The sequence below is a fragment of the Dasypus novemcinctus genome, chromosome 6, assembly GCF_030445035.2.
Source record: "Dasypus novemcinctus isolate mDasNov1 chromosome 6, mDasNov1.1.hap2, whole genome shotgun sequence".
Classification (NCBI taxonomy): Eukaryota; Metazoa; Chordata; class Mammalia; order Cingulata; family Dasypodidae; genus Dasypus; species Dasypus novemcinctus.
This window is the reverse complement of record NC_080678.1, coordinates 1198884-1214498: the sequence shown is the minus strand read 5'-3', so window position 1 is coordinate 1214498 and position 15615 is coordinate 1198884. Positions and strand designations below refer to the sequence as shown.

General features: G+C 43.7%; 1 long non-coding RNA gene across 3 annotated transcripts in view; it reads left to right on the top strand.

The window, feature by feature from the left end:
* Window positions 1–15615, top strand: part of LOC111767373 (uncharacterized) — a 111655-nt gene that overhangs the window by 84722 nt on the left and 11318 nt on the right. For 2 of the 3 annotated variants that reach the window (XR_009186027.2, XR_002799210.3), the window contains one exon: window positions 5719–6054. The exons of the other annotated variant lie outside the window; for it this stretch is intronic. This is a non-coding gene — a long non-coding RNA (uncharacterized lncRNA). Of the gene's footprint in view, window positions 1–5718; window positions 6055–15615 lie in introns of those variants that run through there. 3 annotated transcript variants of the gene reach the window in all.

Sequence of the window (15615 nt, the reverse complement as noted above, 5' to 3'; positions counted from 1 at the left end):
AATATCCTTGCCTTTCTCATCAAGCCAATGTAATGTAAAGATGTGGTAATTTCATTGTTATAACCAATAATTTCATTGTTATAACCAATTATTTCATTCCTTCATTGGGATACTTTTGACTTTTTTCTCTGATACTTTATTATGGCTTTTTTAAAAAATCAGTTCAAATATTTACTACCCAAGAAATTGTATTTGACCCATAATTTTTACTTTAACAAAAGCTTTACTTGAATCATACAAACTAATGCATAAATATATGTAAGGCATATTACTTCTTGTATATAATGTGTATTGTCTTTTCTATGATATTTCAAGTTATGTAGGCCACTCATAATTTGTTAGGCAAAAAGCCATTTTGGGTGTCTCCAGAGCACATTGGGATGACTGTACACTTAGAATTTCCTCATCCAATCTTTTTTCCCCCCGAAAGAACTGCCTTTGGGCCAGGCAGATCTCATATATGATATATTTTAGAGGCAGATTAAAGAAATTGGAATGGGGTATCCTGTAATGAGAGAGAAGAATATCACAATGGGTTTGGGCCTATATGGGAAGTCCCATGATTAGAGACCACCTGAGTTAGACCTTGAAGGTCTGTAGAAGAGGAAGTTAGCTTAACACATTTTCAACCAGTTAATTCCTCTGGTTTTCATCTGAACTTTTTGTGCTGTACTCTTCAGCCTTAAAAACAGTGACCTTGCATGGTAATCAGAGGTCTTCCAGGAGCCCTGCTATTTGTTGTCCATGTTTAATTGGAGACCATGATGTCATTATGAAACCTCTTTGTTTCTATAACATCCCCAAGTTGTGCACAACTTCAAAAACAGTGACTTTCAGTATAGGTGTTAGCCCTATTCCCTTCTACTCTTTTTTTTAGGTACTGGGGCTGGGTTTTGAACCTGGGACCCTCATATGTGAGAAACTGGTGCTAAACTACTGAGCCACATCAGTTCCCCTGAGTTGGTATTTTCATATTTGCTTGTTGTTGTTGTTTTTGTTTTTAGGAGGCACTGGGGTCTGAACCTGGGACCTCGGGACCTCCCACGTGGGAAGCAGGCATTCAATCTCTTGAGCAATATCTGTTCCCCTTCCTCCACTTTTAATCATGCCAAATGACAGCAATTAATTCTGCTACTTGGATTGATTTGACATTTTGTAGGGCTTGCTATTTATGGGTTTTTTATTGATCAGTAGTGGCATAGCCAGCTTTGAAAGGTATTTCCTCCCTGTGGATGTTAATAGCTATGTTATGCAGGCAGTGGGTGGGTAAATGTGGCTTAGGACAAGTTAGTGACTGGAGTTTACCTTTATAGTCATAAGGGTTTGCCTCATCAGGTTTTGGGGTAGCAGGTTTTGGGTTTGAAAGGTGAATTGTGTAGGGGAGGGAGTAACAAGATATCATACAAGGTAAATTGAGAGGTAAAAATTGTGTGTTTTCAGTAACTGGTGAAGTTGCACAGCATGGTGGACATTGCCATTGCCAAAATCATCTAGAATTAAGTCACAGGTGGCTTGAACCCACTTGGCAGTAGTAGCTACTGCTCACAGGCAAGATGGAGAGACCTTAGATCCAGGGTTATATCCTAGTGGCTTATAGGACAGTACACCAAGGACATGTCCTCCTTGTTCATGACAACAATGAAAAGGTAAATTATAGTTAGGAAGTCCAAAGTGGGGGTGATAAAGATAAGCATTCAATACATTCCAACACCTGTTTAGTTGGTAAGTCCCAAATTAAGACTCAGGAACCAATGCCTTAGTCGTAGCATAATGAGGTGAAGCAGTCATGAAAAAATTAGATACCCACATTCTGCAGTATCCTATGAGGCCTAAGAAATGTCCTGGCTGTTTTTTGGGGATGGGTCTATTTCTACTATGAAGGTTTTGGTACCCCATATATGTCCAATATTAGTGGAATTTATACCTACAAGAATTGGGGCCTCCTCAGGTGGATGTTAGGCTGGTGGGGTCTGAGAAAACAGAGGATTTCTGGGAAATCATATAAAGCTGCTGTAGAGAACATGTATGACAGAGATGAAATAGGGGACTTGTGAACTGAGTCCTTTGAGGACATAGTTGATCTTGATATCCCAGTTTATGAGAATTCTCCCTATGAATTTTGAAATAACTGAGGAATATGGGTAATTACTTTCTCAGATAAGATTCAATACTGGCCCTCCTGGCCCTGGAGGAGGCTCTAGGAAAGGGACAGCTGGGCAGAAGACACACAGACATCCTTTCACCAGTGAGGGTCAGATGACCTCACTGAGGGGGAGCATTGGGGGACCACTGGCTGTCTGTGGGTGGAGCGTCCCTGCAGCACCTGGAACTGGCTCTTGCATTTCCTTCATTTTCCTGAACTGGGGTCGGGGTGGCAAATGGCATCGCCTTGTGCCTTTGGCCCAATGAGCAGTGGAGTTCTGAAAGTCATTTCCTGACCAGAAGGGTCTGCTGTTCCTGAGTGTTCAGACCCTTGACCCTCAGGGGTCTTTCTCCCCCAAGGACATTCCAGGTATCTGCCCTTTGCAGGTCTGGGGTCATGTCTTTTAGTTATTTCATCACCTCCAGTTCAGTTTGAAAGCTGAGAACCTTTCTCCACTAGAGGCTCACATGTCCCCTTGGCCTCAAGTCTCTGAGGGTTTGGGTGCAGCAAGTGTGCCCTAGTCCTGCCCACCTAAGGTCCTTGCCCTGCCTCTGACCACACTGCCCCCTCTGTCCAACCCAGAGGAAGAATGACGCAGTCCTCCTGAGGGGGGAGAGCTTCCACTGTGTGCATGGTCAAGGCAGGCTGCTGGGAGGACCTGGCGGAGCACCTGGTGCCCACCTTGCAGGAAGGTGACCTCGGCTACGTCTGCACCTTCCTGGGGACAGACCGCATGTTCACCTCCACCGAGCAGGTCTTGGACCGGCTGTTCCACTAGTGAGCGCCCGCCCCAACCTGTCACCTGGGCTGCTCTGCCACCCACGTGCTTGCGTCTCAGAAATGCCACTGCACCCACTGACCTCAGTTTCCTCCTTGGGAAGGGGGCGTCCTGAGGACCAGCCCCCAGGGTTGATTGTAGGACAGACTGGCAGGGTCCATGGGAAGGGCTGCCCCGAGCTTGGCTCACAGACAGGGTAGCTGGAGGCGCAGGGCTGCTCCCGGGCAGGACTTCCCTCTGCCCAGTGAAGAGGCACTCAGCCTTGCCCCCTTCCAACCCAGTTTTCTCATTTCTCTAGGAGGTCTGCTAGCCCTTTCGGGCCTCCGACCTTGGTGTGGCCAGAGCAGGGATCCTGTGGGCTGCCAGAGGGCTCCAGGCCCACCCCAGGTCTGAGGAGCTGTTGCTGAGGGCTCACCCTTCATCTGGTAGACAGCACTTGTCTACTTTGTACACGCGCTTCCTTCAGCACCTAGCTTCATGCAGCGAACACGGCAGACCAAAGATCCTGCCTTCTGGGTTCCTTTAGAGGGGGGGCCGCAGGCAATAGGACGAGTCATCTTCAGCAGGGGGGACACTCAGCAAGCAGCTGTGACAGCTTCACAGTCTCCCCTAGGTATGGAGGTGACCTCGGTGGGAGGGGCGTGCCTCGTGGATGCCTTGATGTGAAAACGTAGGTGTACTTTGGGTGAGGGCGAGGGGCTGTGATGCCCAGACCCTATTGTGGGGAGTTGGGTGGTGGGTGGTGGGGTAGGACTGGGCAGGGTCTGGGGCCATGCGTCCTACATCCCCTGGAAGGCTGAGTCCAGAGGGCTTCCCCCTCCCCTTGCAAAGGAGTAAGGAAGCTAAGGTGGTGTCCTGGGGCCCTGTCTGCAGAGGACGCCAGGGGGCTCATTCCTTAGAGAAGCCCACCCGTCCTCCGCCCCCTCCCAGCCCCCAGGCCCCCAAACACCACCTCACACAGACCCCCGATGGGAGGTGGTGAGCGGCCTGCTGCCAATCTGCCGGGGACCTCAGTCCTGTCTGCCTCCTACAGGGATGGTGGGGATGGCTGTGTCCCCATCAGTGGGGGCGGGGGGGGGTGGCAGTGTCTGTGGGGAGGAGAGACATACATGACACAAGGCGCAAGATGACCACACCATGGTGCCAAGAGTGCCTACAACTGAAAGCAGGATGATTGCATCCAGCATCCATGTGGAATCTAAGCCCCCTCTTGATATAGATGTGGAGTGGACACAACCATTCCAAGGTCCACAGGATGGAGGAATAGAATATGGATTAGAGTGGACTTAGCGATATTCTATTCATGAACTAGTGTGATTAGATCGAAGAAAATGTGGCATTGGTGTGGAGAAAGTGGCCATGGTGGCTGCTGGGTGTGGGGAATGGGAGGAAGAGATGAGATGTGGAGGCGTTTTCAAGACTTGGAGTTTTCCTGGGTGGTGTTGCAGGGACAGTTACCAGACATTGTAGGTCCTCCCATGGCCCACTGGGTGGAACGTGGGAGAGTGTGGACTATGATGTGGACCATTGACCATGAGGTGCAGCGATGCTCAGAGATGTATTCACCAAATGCAATGAATGTCTCATGATGATGGAGGAGATTGTTGCTATGGGGGGAGGAGTGGGGTGAGGGAGGTGGGGGTATATGGGGAACTCATATTTTTTTAATGTAATATTAGAAAAATAAATAAAGACAAAAAAGGTGCAAGATGAGGTAGCTCAGGTAGACGCTGCTGGGAGGGGGCCATGAGGGCCTGGGGCAGGAGGGTGGGCCCTGCTCCCTGCGCACTCACCTGGTGCTGAAGCTCCTACTGTGTGTCAGCACTGGGGCTGTGGCCAGGCCAGTCAGAGTGCTTGCTGTCCTCATGGACTTTCTACTGAGTGGGAGGGTCCCTGGGGGCAGTGTGGAGGGCAAGGCCAGTGTCTGACTGTGCGGCCCCACCTGCCCTCAGCACCCTCTACTCCCTGTTGGGCATCTGGGTGGACCAGCACTCGGAGGGCTTCCTGCAGCCTCGAGACTCTCCCTGCCTCCAGCTGCTGGTGGCAGGTAACCCCTATCACAGACCAGAGCCCAGGACCCTGCACCAGCCTTCTGCCTGCCCTAACTGTGGACTGAGGGGCCACTTCAGTCTGGTTTATCAGGGAAGTAAAATACTATAATCTTAAATTTTAATTAGGAAATGTAAGTTTGAACTAATGCATTTTCTTTGTAAATAACAAAGTTTCTAGCTCTACTTATTGAGTAGGCCTGTAAGTAAAGAAACTGGTAGCAACATCTACCTCGATGTATTGTTTTTCTCTTGTCCCTCCTTCATGTGGACGTTCAAGGGTTAGTCATGCCTTATCCATTCAGATCCCTCCTAGCTCTTCTATGCACCAGGCACCAGCTGGGCTCTGGGATTCAGAGCTGAGTGGGACTGGATCCTGTCCTTGTAGAGCTCAGAAGCCATCTGGGGAGAGATGCTGATGGATGACTACAGCAAGAGTGCCAAGCGAGGCCTCTGCCACATACTAGGGGCAGGACCAGGTCTTGGGAGCCATCCTGCATCCATGCAGAGGAGTCTGATGAAGCAGGAACTCGATCATCCTGGCTTAGTGCAGCTGAGGAGGCTTGGTGGCAGTGGTAGCCCTAGCTCTTGTTTAGGGAAACCAAGGCCCACATTAGCAGTAGGGATGGGACTAGACCCAGTGTTCCTGGCCTCCTGTCTAGTAGCCTCTTGACCATGACTGATATCAGTAAGTGGAGTCATGGTTAAACAACTCTTTCATCATTGCCTCATTTCTCTCTTCCATCCAGGGGCCGATCATGCTACAGCCTGGAATTGGAGAGCAATACCAGAGAGGGCCATTTTTCCATGTCTGGCAGTTGGATGGTTTTTGTATACACATTCATTAAGAAACCTGTGAAATAGTTATGATCCTTTACTCTGTAGTTCCTATTCTAGCAGCTTATCTGAAGATAGAATTGTGAAGATTTGGTTTGAAATGATATAAACTATCTTAATATATTTTATACTTATGACATTTCAAAATGATAACATTTTTTATATTTTGAATTCAATGCAATATATTATTACAAACAATTGTATCCATTTCTTTTCACATTTTAAAATAGCTCCATGAAACTTTCAAATGCATGTGTGTGGCATTCATTAAATTTCTCTTTGGCAGCACTGGAGTAGGGTGTGCTATCATGAACACACATGCATATTTGTATTATGCATTGAAAATTTCTGGAAGGATACACAAGCAACAATTAACACTGGTTAGCTCTCGTAAAAAAGATTGCAATCTGAATGGAAGGAAGACTTGCTTTATAATAAATATTCTTTGCATGTTTACAAAATGACAGAACCTGTTTTACATTGGAATCATGCTAAGGAAAGTTTCAAAGGTAGCACAGTGCTAGTACTTTCTTCTAGCCCAATAAATCCTGGAGAGGAGACAGAGCAGGGGTCACCATGCATGTGACAGGTGTGGAAACTGAGGTTCAGACAAGGGAAATAGGTGGATCTGTTCCCAGATCGGGGGTGTAAGAATGGACATGAGTGCAGTCTTCCTAACTCCACATTCCTTCTCCCTGTGGCCCAGGCCGGTGCCCCACCCATGTCTCCGCAACCTGTCTGCACTGTGATGGACCGTGGTTGTTGTCAGCTGTAGGCAGAGCAGGGAGGAGTGGCAGCCTCCACCTGCCAGGGCCAGGGAGGAGAAATAAGTGAGAGGCATGAGGCATGGCTGCCATGGAGAGCTGGGGTGACTTCCTGCCAGGAAAGGCTGTTCTTGGACACCATCTGCAAGAGACACATGCTTTGGGCAGACAGATAGTGAAGGTAAAAGGGCAGGATGCTCCAGAGGTGGGAATTGGCCTTGGACTTCCTGTAAGTATGTGTGTGTGTGTAAGAAGGGGGGGCAGGGAGCGAGAGAGCGAGAGAGAGAGCGAGAGAGAGAGAGAGAGAGAGAGAGAGAGAGAGAGAGAGCGAGAGCGAGAGAGCGCGAGAGAGAGCGAGAGCGAGAGAGCAAGAGAGAGAGAGAGAGAGAGAGAGAGAGAGAGTGTGTGAATGGACACAGAGAGCAGGCAATGGGGGGTGGGGCTAAAGGGGAGAGAAATTTAAAAAAAATTTAAATCTAAAAAAAAAAAAATCCCAGCTTGTTATTTTTTTGCAGAAATTGATGAGCTAATCCTAAATTTGATCTGGAAATTCAGAGGACCCAAAATAACCACACAATCTTGAAAGAAAACAAAGTAGGAAGACTTACATGTCCTGATTTCAAAATTTGATGAATTCCACAGTAGTGAATATGGTGTATTGTGAGCATAAGGATAGCATATAGTTCAATGGAATAGAACTGAGAGTCCAGAAATAAACCTTTACATTTACAATTAATTCATCTTCCATAAGGCTTCCAAACCAATCCCTTGGAGGAAAAATAGCCTTTCAACAATGGTGCTGGGACAGCTGGATAACCACATGCAAAAGAATGAAGTTGGACCACTTCCTAACACCATATACAAAATTAACTAAAAATATATATAGTCCTAAATGTAAGAAATAAAATTATAAAATTCTTAGATGACAATATGGAAGAAATCTTTCTGACATTGGGTTTGACAATGATATCTTAAATATGACACCAAAAGCACAAGTGACAAAAGAAAATAATAGTGAAATTGAACTTCCTAAAAATAAAAACTTTGGAGGTTCAAATGAGGGCCACTATCTCCTACAGAGTAGGAGAAAATATTTGCAAATCATATCTGATAAAGGCCTTGGGCATAGAATATACAGAGAATTCTTGTATGCAATAATAAAAGGCAAATAACCAAATAAAAAATGAATCTGAATATACATTTCCACAAAGAAGATATACAAGTGATCAATAAATACATAAAAAAAGATGTTAGCCAAAAGGGAATCAGAACCTCCGTGGGATATCAATCTTACTAGGATGAGTATAATATATTTTTTAAAAACTATGTAAATACAAGAGTGGACAAGAATCTAGAGAAATTGGAACCCTAATACACTGCTGGTGGGAATGTAAAATGGTGCAACAAATTTGGTAATAATTTGGCAGTTCCTCAAAAAGTGAACTCTAGAGTTACCCTATGACCCAACAGCTCTACTCCTAGGTTATATACCAAGATAAATGAAAACATATTTCCACACAAAAAAATTGTACATGAACATTCATTGCAGTATTATTCATATTAGCCCACAAGTGGAAACAACTCAAATGTCCCTCAGGTGATGAACAGATAAGTAAATGTGGCATAACCATACAAAGGAATATTATTTGGCAATAAAAGGAAATGAAGTTTCAACCAACAGTGCTGGGAGAACTGGATAGACATATGCAAATGAATGAAGGTGGACCCCTCCTTCACTCCATATACAAAGATGAGCTCAAAATGGGTCAAATACCTAAATATAAGAGCTAAAATTATAAAGCTCCTATAAGAAACATAGGGAAACATCTTCAGGAACATGTGCTTTTAGTGATTTCTTGGACTTTATACAAAAGCACAAGCAACAAAAGAAAAAGATAAATGGGACTTAATAAAAAACTTTTGCATATCAAAGGACTTTATCAAGAGAGTAAAAAGACAATATGGAATGGGAGAAAATATTTGGAAACTACATCTGATAAGGGCTTAATACCCAGAATATATAAAGAACTCCTACAACTCAACAAGAAAAAAACAACAACCCATTTTAAAAATGGACAAAAGATTTGAGTAGACATTTCTTTAAGGAATATATATATAATATGGCCAATAAATACATAAAATGCTCGATATCATTAGCCAATGCAAATAGATACCACAGTGGGATACCTTCTCACAACCACTAGAATGGATACTATTTTAAAAATGGAAAATAAATGTGGAAGAGGATGTGGAGAAATGGGAAAACTCATTGGTGGGAATGTAAAATGGTTCAGACACTGGAAAATAGTTCCTCCAAAAGTTAAGTATTAAATTACCATATGACTCAGCAATCCCACATCTAGTTATAAACCCAAAGGACCTGAAAGCAGGAACTCAAACAGGCATTTGCATACCGATGTTCAAAGCAGCATTATTCACAATTATCAAAAGAGGAAAGCAACCCATGTGTCCATCAACAGATGAAAGGATAAACAAATTTTGGTATATACATACAAAGGAATACTATTTGGCCATAAAAAGGAATGCCATTCTGATTCATGCCACAATATGGATGAACCTAGAAGACATCACGTTGGTTGAAATGAGCCAGACACAAAAGGACAAATACTATATGATCTCCCTTATAGGAAATAATTAGAAAAAGCAAATTAATAATATCAGAATCTAGAATACAGGTTACCAGGTGACAGGTCTAGGCCCCATCCCTAGCCCCCATAACAGCCACAACTTGCAGAAGCTGCAAGTTTATTATTAAACCTACCCCATTGTGAAAGGGTGACCAACTGTTTACTCAGAAGAAACTGCATCCTGTAATAGCCCCTGTCCTGGGCCTACATATCCATATACAGTTCATTTCCTCACAGGAATAGACAAAGAAGCCACACTACCCCCCACCCCATCCTACACTGCTAGAATTCACTGCCCCTAGCCCACAACCCACTAGCCTTCCCCATAGGCCCTCAGGTCTTACCTAAGCCCAAACCCACTCCCACTAACTAAGCATGTTCCTGCCTATAGATGTACAGTATAAATTCACAACTGCCTCTGCCAGGGGCAGGCTGAAGTTTGTCTTCAGACCCCTTCCATGCTGGGGTGGGGGGGTGAGGTTTATTCTTCAGAACCCCTCTGTTGGGAGAGCTTCTCAATAAATCCTTGCCTGTAATCACTTGCCAATAGTCTCATCCTGACATCTAACACCAGGATGTTGTAGTTTGGTATTATTAATGAATTCCAAAAAATAGATATTGGATTAAGTGTGTAAACTGGCCTGTTTGCACATTTCATTATATTGGATTCAGAGGTTTCACTTTTATTTGACTAAATAATTGTCCTGGGTGGTGCTGCAGGGACAGTTACCAGACATTGTATGTCCTCCTATGGCCCACTGGGTGGACTGTGGGAGAGTGTGGGCTATGGTGTGGACCATTAATCATGAGGTGCAGCAGTGCTCAGAGATGTATTCACCAAGTGTAATGAATGTATCATGATGATGGAGGAGGTTGTTATTGGGGGAGGAGTAGGGTGGGGGGGTATTTGGGGAACTCATATTTTTTGAATGTAACATTAAAAAATAAAGATAAAAAAATAAAATAAAAGACAAAAAAATTAATGATAAAGTCTTTGATTGGGCCAGGTCAGTAAGATCTTTAGTCTCTCCCACCCTTGGTGGGTGGGGACTCAGATAAAACTACATGGCAGAGCAGAGGAGTTAGTTGGAGTTTTGATGCTAGAGTTTTGATGTGGAGCCTGGGGAAGTAAAGAAACAGAGAAGAAGGCCACAAGGGAGTTTTGAGCTGAGTCCAGAAAATAAAGAGAAGAACACAGAGGAATAGAGACAGCTACACAGACATGGCAGAGGTCCCAGGAAGAGAGATAGTCTACAGCTGACCTTGTGGAGAGAAGCAAACCTGAGTTCAGAGAGAAATTAGCCCTGTAAAGAGCCAGGAAACCTGAAGACTTGCATATGTCAGCAGCCATCTTGCTGGTACATGGCAACAGACTTTGGTGAAGGAAGTAACTTTTGCTTTATGGCATGGTAACTGTGGGCTTCTACACCAAATAAATATCCTTCATAAAAGCCAACAGATTTGTTATTTTGCATCAGCACCCCTTTGGCTGACTAATACACAGAGGCTGGGTGGGGAAAGGAAAAGGAAAGTTAATGTTTAATTGGTATAGAATTTCTGTTTGGGGTGATGGAAAAATCTGGGCAATGGATGATATTGATGGAGGAAGAATTTTGTGAATGTAATTAATACTGCTGAATTGTATAATTGAACAGAGGATAAAAAGGGAAATTTATGTTGTGTATACATTACCCACATAAAAAACCAAACCTATAGAACTGTACAACACAAAGAGTGAACCCTAATGTGCATAGTGTGCTAAAGTTAACAGCATAATTCTAATAATATTATTTCATCAATTGTAACAAAAGCACCACATTAACCCAAAATGTTAATGGTAGAGAAAACTGTGACTGAGAGGAGGGTATATGGGAATTCTGTGCTTTATTCCTGATTTTGCTATAAACCTGCAAATGCTGTAAAAAATTAATGGAAAAAAATAGAAATGAAATACCCAGCCAGGCTACAACATGGATAAACCTGGAAAGCAATACACTAGGTAAAAAGTCAGTCACAAAGGACCACATATTGTATGATTCTATTTATATGACTGACCCAGAAAAGGCAAATCTAAAGAGAAATTATTTTTGTGGCTGCCTAGGGCTATGTTGGGGGACACTGAAGGACAATGGTTAGTGACTGCTAATTGGTATGGGATTCTGTTTGGGACAATGAAATTGTTCTGAAATTGATTGTAGTGATGGATGCCCAACTCTGTGAATGTACTAAAAACCATTGAATTTGACACTTTAACTAGGCCATTTTATAGTATGTGAATTACATCTCAATAAGCCTGTTAAAATAGGAAAATACTTGGATTTTCTTGCCTTTCAAGTTTCAGATATGTCTTTGCCCCAGGATAACTACAAATTGGAAATGCTAGAACCCCAAACCCTGTCGAGTTCAAAGAATATGGTGAACACCCCTCTATCATGCCCCAGAGAAGTACGGGGAAGATCTTGGGGAGGAAAGGATGAACCCAAGAAGAGTGAGTGCAGACTTGTTCCAGCAGTGTGAACCCAACTGCACATCTTTAATTTAATGCCTCCTATTCCCACTCAGAGGTGAGGCACATTCAGCTTAAAGAATCTCTCTTGGCAGAAGCATAGCTGAACTAAAGGGAGAAGAGGAATAAATTTAGGTGAAATTTTATTTTTTGATACTAAAAGTGGCTGGACATGTGAAAAATATATGAAAGAGGGGACAAAACAAGAGGGACTATGGTGATATATTCCTACAATTCACTCGGATCACTAAACTGAGATTTGCTTAGAAAACTTACCAAGAACAGGGATGGAAATGGGGATTTTCAAAGATACAAACTTGAAATTATTGGGCATTACTGGGATTGAAGATTAGAATTTTCTCTTTGGGTGTTAAATTTGGGGAACCATCAGGCTGAACACAAATATACATTAAAGAGGAATAAAAATGTTCAAGGGTAACAATAAACTCTGGTAACATGAAAGGAGTAGTTCAACCTTCTCAGAGCCATGAGTTAGTAATCTGGCCTTCCATAATCTATGAGAGGCAGGCCCATCCCTCTCAGACTTTTGGGGTATTGACTTTACTCTGCCCAACACTTGGGAAATGTGTCTCACCCTCTCTGTAGCCTGGGGAGGCAAAACTCTCCCTGAATATAGGGCTGGAACATCAACCTTTTTTAACTGCAGGGGACAAATTTACCATCTCTGTACACATGAGTAAGGTTCTTCTCTTGGCCCAAGGACATGCCTTAATTCCAGACCTCAGCTTTGATGGTTTTCCTCTTAAAGTCATTTTACCTTCCAACTCTCCCCTCCATGTCCCTTTTAGTTTAGGTTGGCTGGTTTTGTTCATGCAGCTCTCACAAAAAGCTTGTTGGTTTAGTTAAGTCCTTGAATGGGGCACTATCATCTGGGGACATGAGTTCCAGGGGCTTGGGATTTCTGGAATCAGTTTCTGGTTTTCTTGTGCCCAACAATTCAGTTCTCAGTTTACTTGCTCATGTAGCATTTTACTATAAGCTGCAAGGAGAAGTCAAGCAGTAGTCTCTTGAGTTTTCTTTGGAAAGATCTTCAGCTAAATGCCCAGCCTCACAATTTTCAAATTCTTTCTTCCATGAAACATCAGGAGTTAACCTTGCTAAGTTCTCTGCAACATTAAAATACAGATAGTCCTTTCTCCAGTTTCCAATAATAGTGTTTTAATTTACTTCTAAGACTACATAAAGTCTCTTTAGCATCCATATTCCTACCAACAGTCTCTTCAAAGCAATGCAGGCCTTTTACATCAAGCATCTCATACTTCCTCCAAAAGACACCCCTTACCCACTTATAAAACTGTTCTAGCATTTTGGTAATTGCAAAAGCACTTCCTCACTCCTTGGTACCAAGTTCTGTATTAGTCAGTCAAAGGGGTGCTGATGCAACAAAGTACCAGAACTCTGTTGGCTTTTTATAAAGGGTATTTCTTTCAGGTAGAAGCTTACAGTTACAAGGCCCTAAAGGGTCCAACTCAAGATACCATAAGAGGTACTTTCTCATCCATGTCTGTTGCCACATGTTGACACAAGCTGGCAGGTGATGTCTGTGAGGGTTCAGTTTTCCTTCTTCCTCTTAAGGCTCCATGGTCACAGCTTCTTCTAATCTCAGCTGTAGGCTGACATAAGGCTCATCTCTCTTCCTGGGGCCCCTGTTATGTCTAATGGAGTATTCTCTATCCTCACATATGTTTCTTTGTGTCTACTTCTGTGTCAGTCTGTTTCATCAGCCCAAGGGGTCTGGGACTCAATGCTGAGTCACAGTCTAATGATGTGGTTGAATCAAAGCCCTAATATTAACATAATTTAATCAGATGTCTCAGCTGAATCAAATACAATGAAAGGGCTATCATGCCCAGAAGAATAGGCCAGTTTACAAACATAACCAGATATCTTTTTTTGGAATTCATAAATAATATGCTATCGATGCCCGAGGCTGAACAGAGAGTCTACAGCAGGTGGTGGGCTCACTGATGAGCAGAGAATCATGGTGATGTAATGGAGTTCCACATGTTTCCTTTGGTTAGGTATAGAATCCAATGAGGAGACTTTGGGAGCAGAGTTCCCTGGTGTGTGAGTGTATTAGTCAGCCAAAGGTGTGCTGATGCAAAGTACCAGAAATCTGTAGCTTACAGTCACCAGACCATAAAGCTTAAGTTACTTCCCTCACCAAAGTCTATTGACACATGTTGGAGCAACATAGCTGCCAACATCTGTGAGGGTTCAGGTTTCCTGGGTTCCTCTCTTCCTAGGGCTTGCTTCCCTCTGGGCTCAGGTCCTTTGCTAGCTCCACAAGGCCACCTGTAGACTATCAGGTGAATGGCTTTTTTCTCTTCTTGCGGCCTTTTCTGTTTCCTCATGACTAAGCTCCTCTGTGTGCTTACTTCCCAGGGCTCAGCTCAAAAACTACCAACTCTGTCCTTTGCCATATTGCTTATCTGTGAGTCCCCACCCATAAATGGGTAGGGACACAACACCCTACTGATGTGGCCCAATCAATGCCCTAATCATAATTTAATCAAGTAAAAGTGAAAAAAACTCAGATAGATCCATTTACAAACATAGTCCAATATCTATTTTTTTTTGAATTCATAAACCATATCAAACTGCTACAGTGGGTTCAAGGTATACTCTTACTTAGGTGCCTTGGATGCCCTTGGCTGAGCATAGAGTCCAAAGTTGAGGCCTTGTATAGCTGGCTTACTAGTGGACAGGTATCCTGTGTATTCTGAGTGTCTGTCCATGGTTGTCTTTGGCAGATCAGAGCATCCAATTCAGAGACCTTGCATGGAGAGTGTACAGGTGGGAAGGGGTCCAGTGCACTCAGAGTTGGAGTCTGCAATTGTGATTAACTGAGTATGCAGGTCACTGTGGATACCATAGATGGAGGGCTTCCAGGAGAGCTGGGATCTACAGCACTCTGAGTTGGGATCTGCTGTTTTACTTGGTTGAGCATACAATCTAAAGAGGAAACTTTGGGTGGGGAGTACACTGATGGGCAGGTACCCAGTGTATTTTGATTAAGTGTCCTTGGATGCTCTTTTAAGTATGGATTCCTCTACAACACTTTATTTCCGTCTGTGATTGTGATTGGCTAAGTGTGGATTCCAATGTGGAGAATTTGGCTGAAGGCTCGCTTGTGGATAGGCATCCTGTGTATTCTGAGTGGGAGTCCTGGTGGTCCTGACTAAGCATTGAGTCCAATGTGGAGACCATGTATGGAGAGTTTAGGGATGATTGGAAGTGCAGTACACTCAGAGAAGTCTGTGATTGTGATTGGATGAACATTGCAAGCACTGTGGAGATCTTGAATGGAGAGATTGTTGGCAGATGGATGGCCACAGCACTGTGTTAGTGTGCAATTGTGATTGGCTGAACACAAAGTCCACAATGGAGACCTTGAATGTAGGGTACACTGACAGACAGAACTGTGCACTTTGGGTGGGTGCCCTTGACTGAATGTAGAGTCCAATGAGGAAACCATTGGTGGAGATTCCACTTCCACTGTACTCTGAATGGGTGTCTTTAGATGCTCTTGGCTGAGCAAGAAGTCACATCTGGAATCCTTGTGTTGAGGTCAAGATGTTGGACTGTTGTCCTGTGTATTCTGAGTGGCTGTCCATGTTTGCCCTTGGTTGATCAGGGTGTCTGTAGCAGTTTGATATGGTTATGAATTCCAAAAATAGATATTGGATTATGTTTGTAATCTGGTCTGTGCCTGGGCATGATTGAGTTATGATTAGGGCTTTGATTGGGCCATGTCATTAGGGCATTGAGTTCCCAGCTCTTGGTGGGTGGGGATTCACAGATAAAAGACATAGCAAAGACAGTGTTGGGAGGTTTTTCTGATGTTGGAGTTTTGATGGTGGAGTTTGA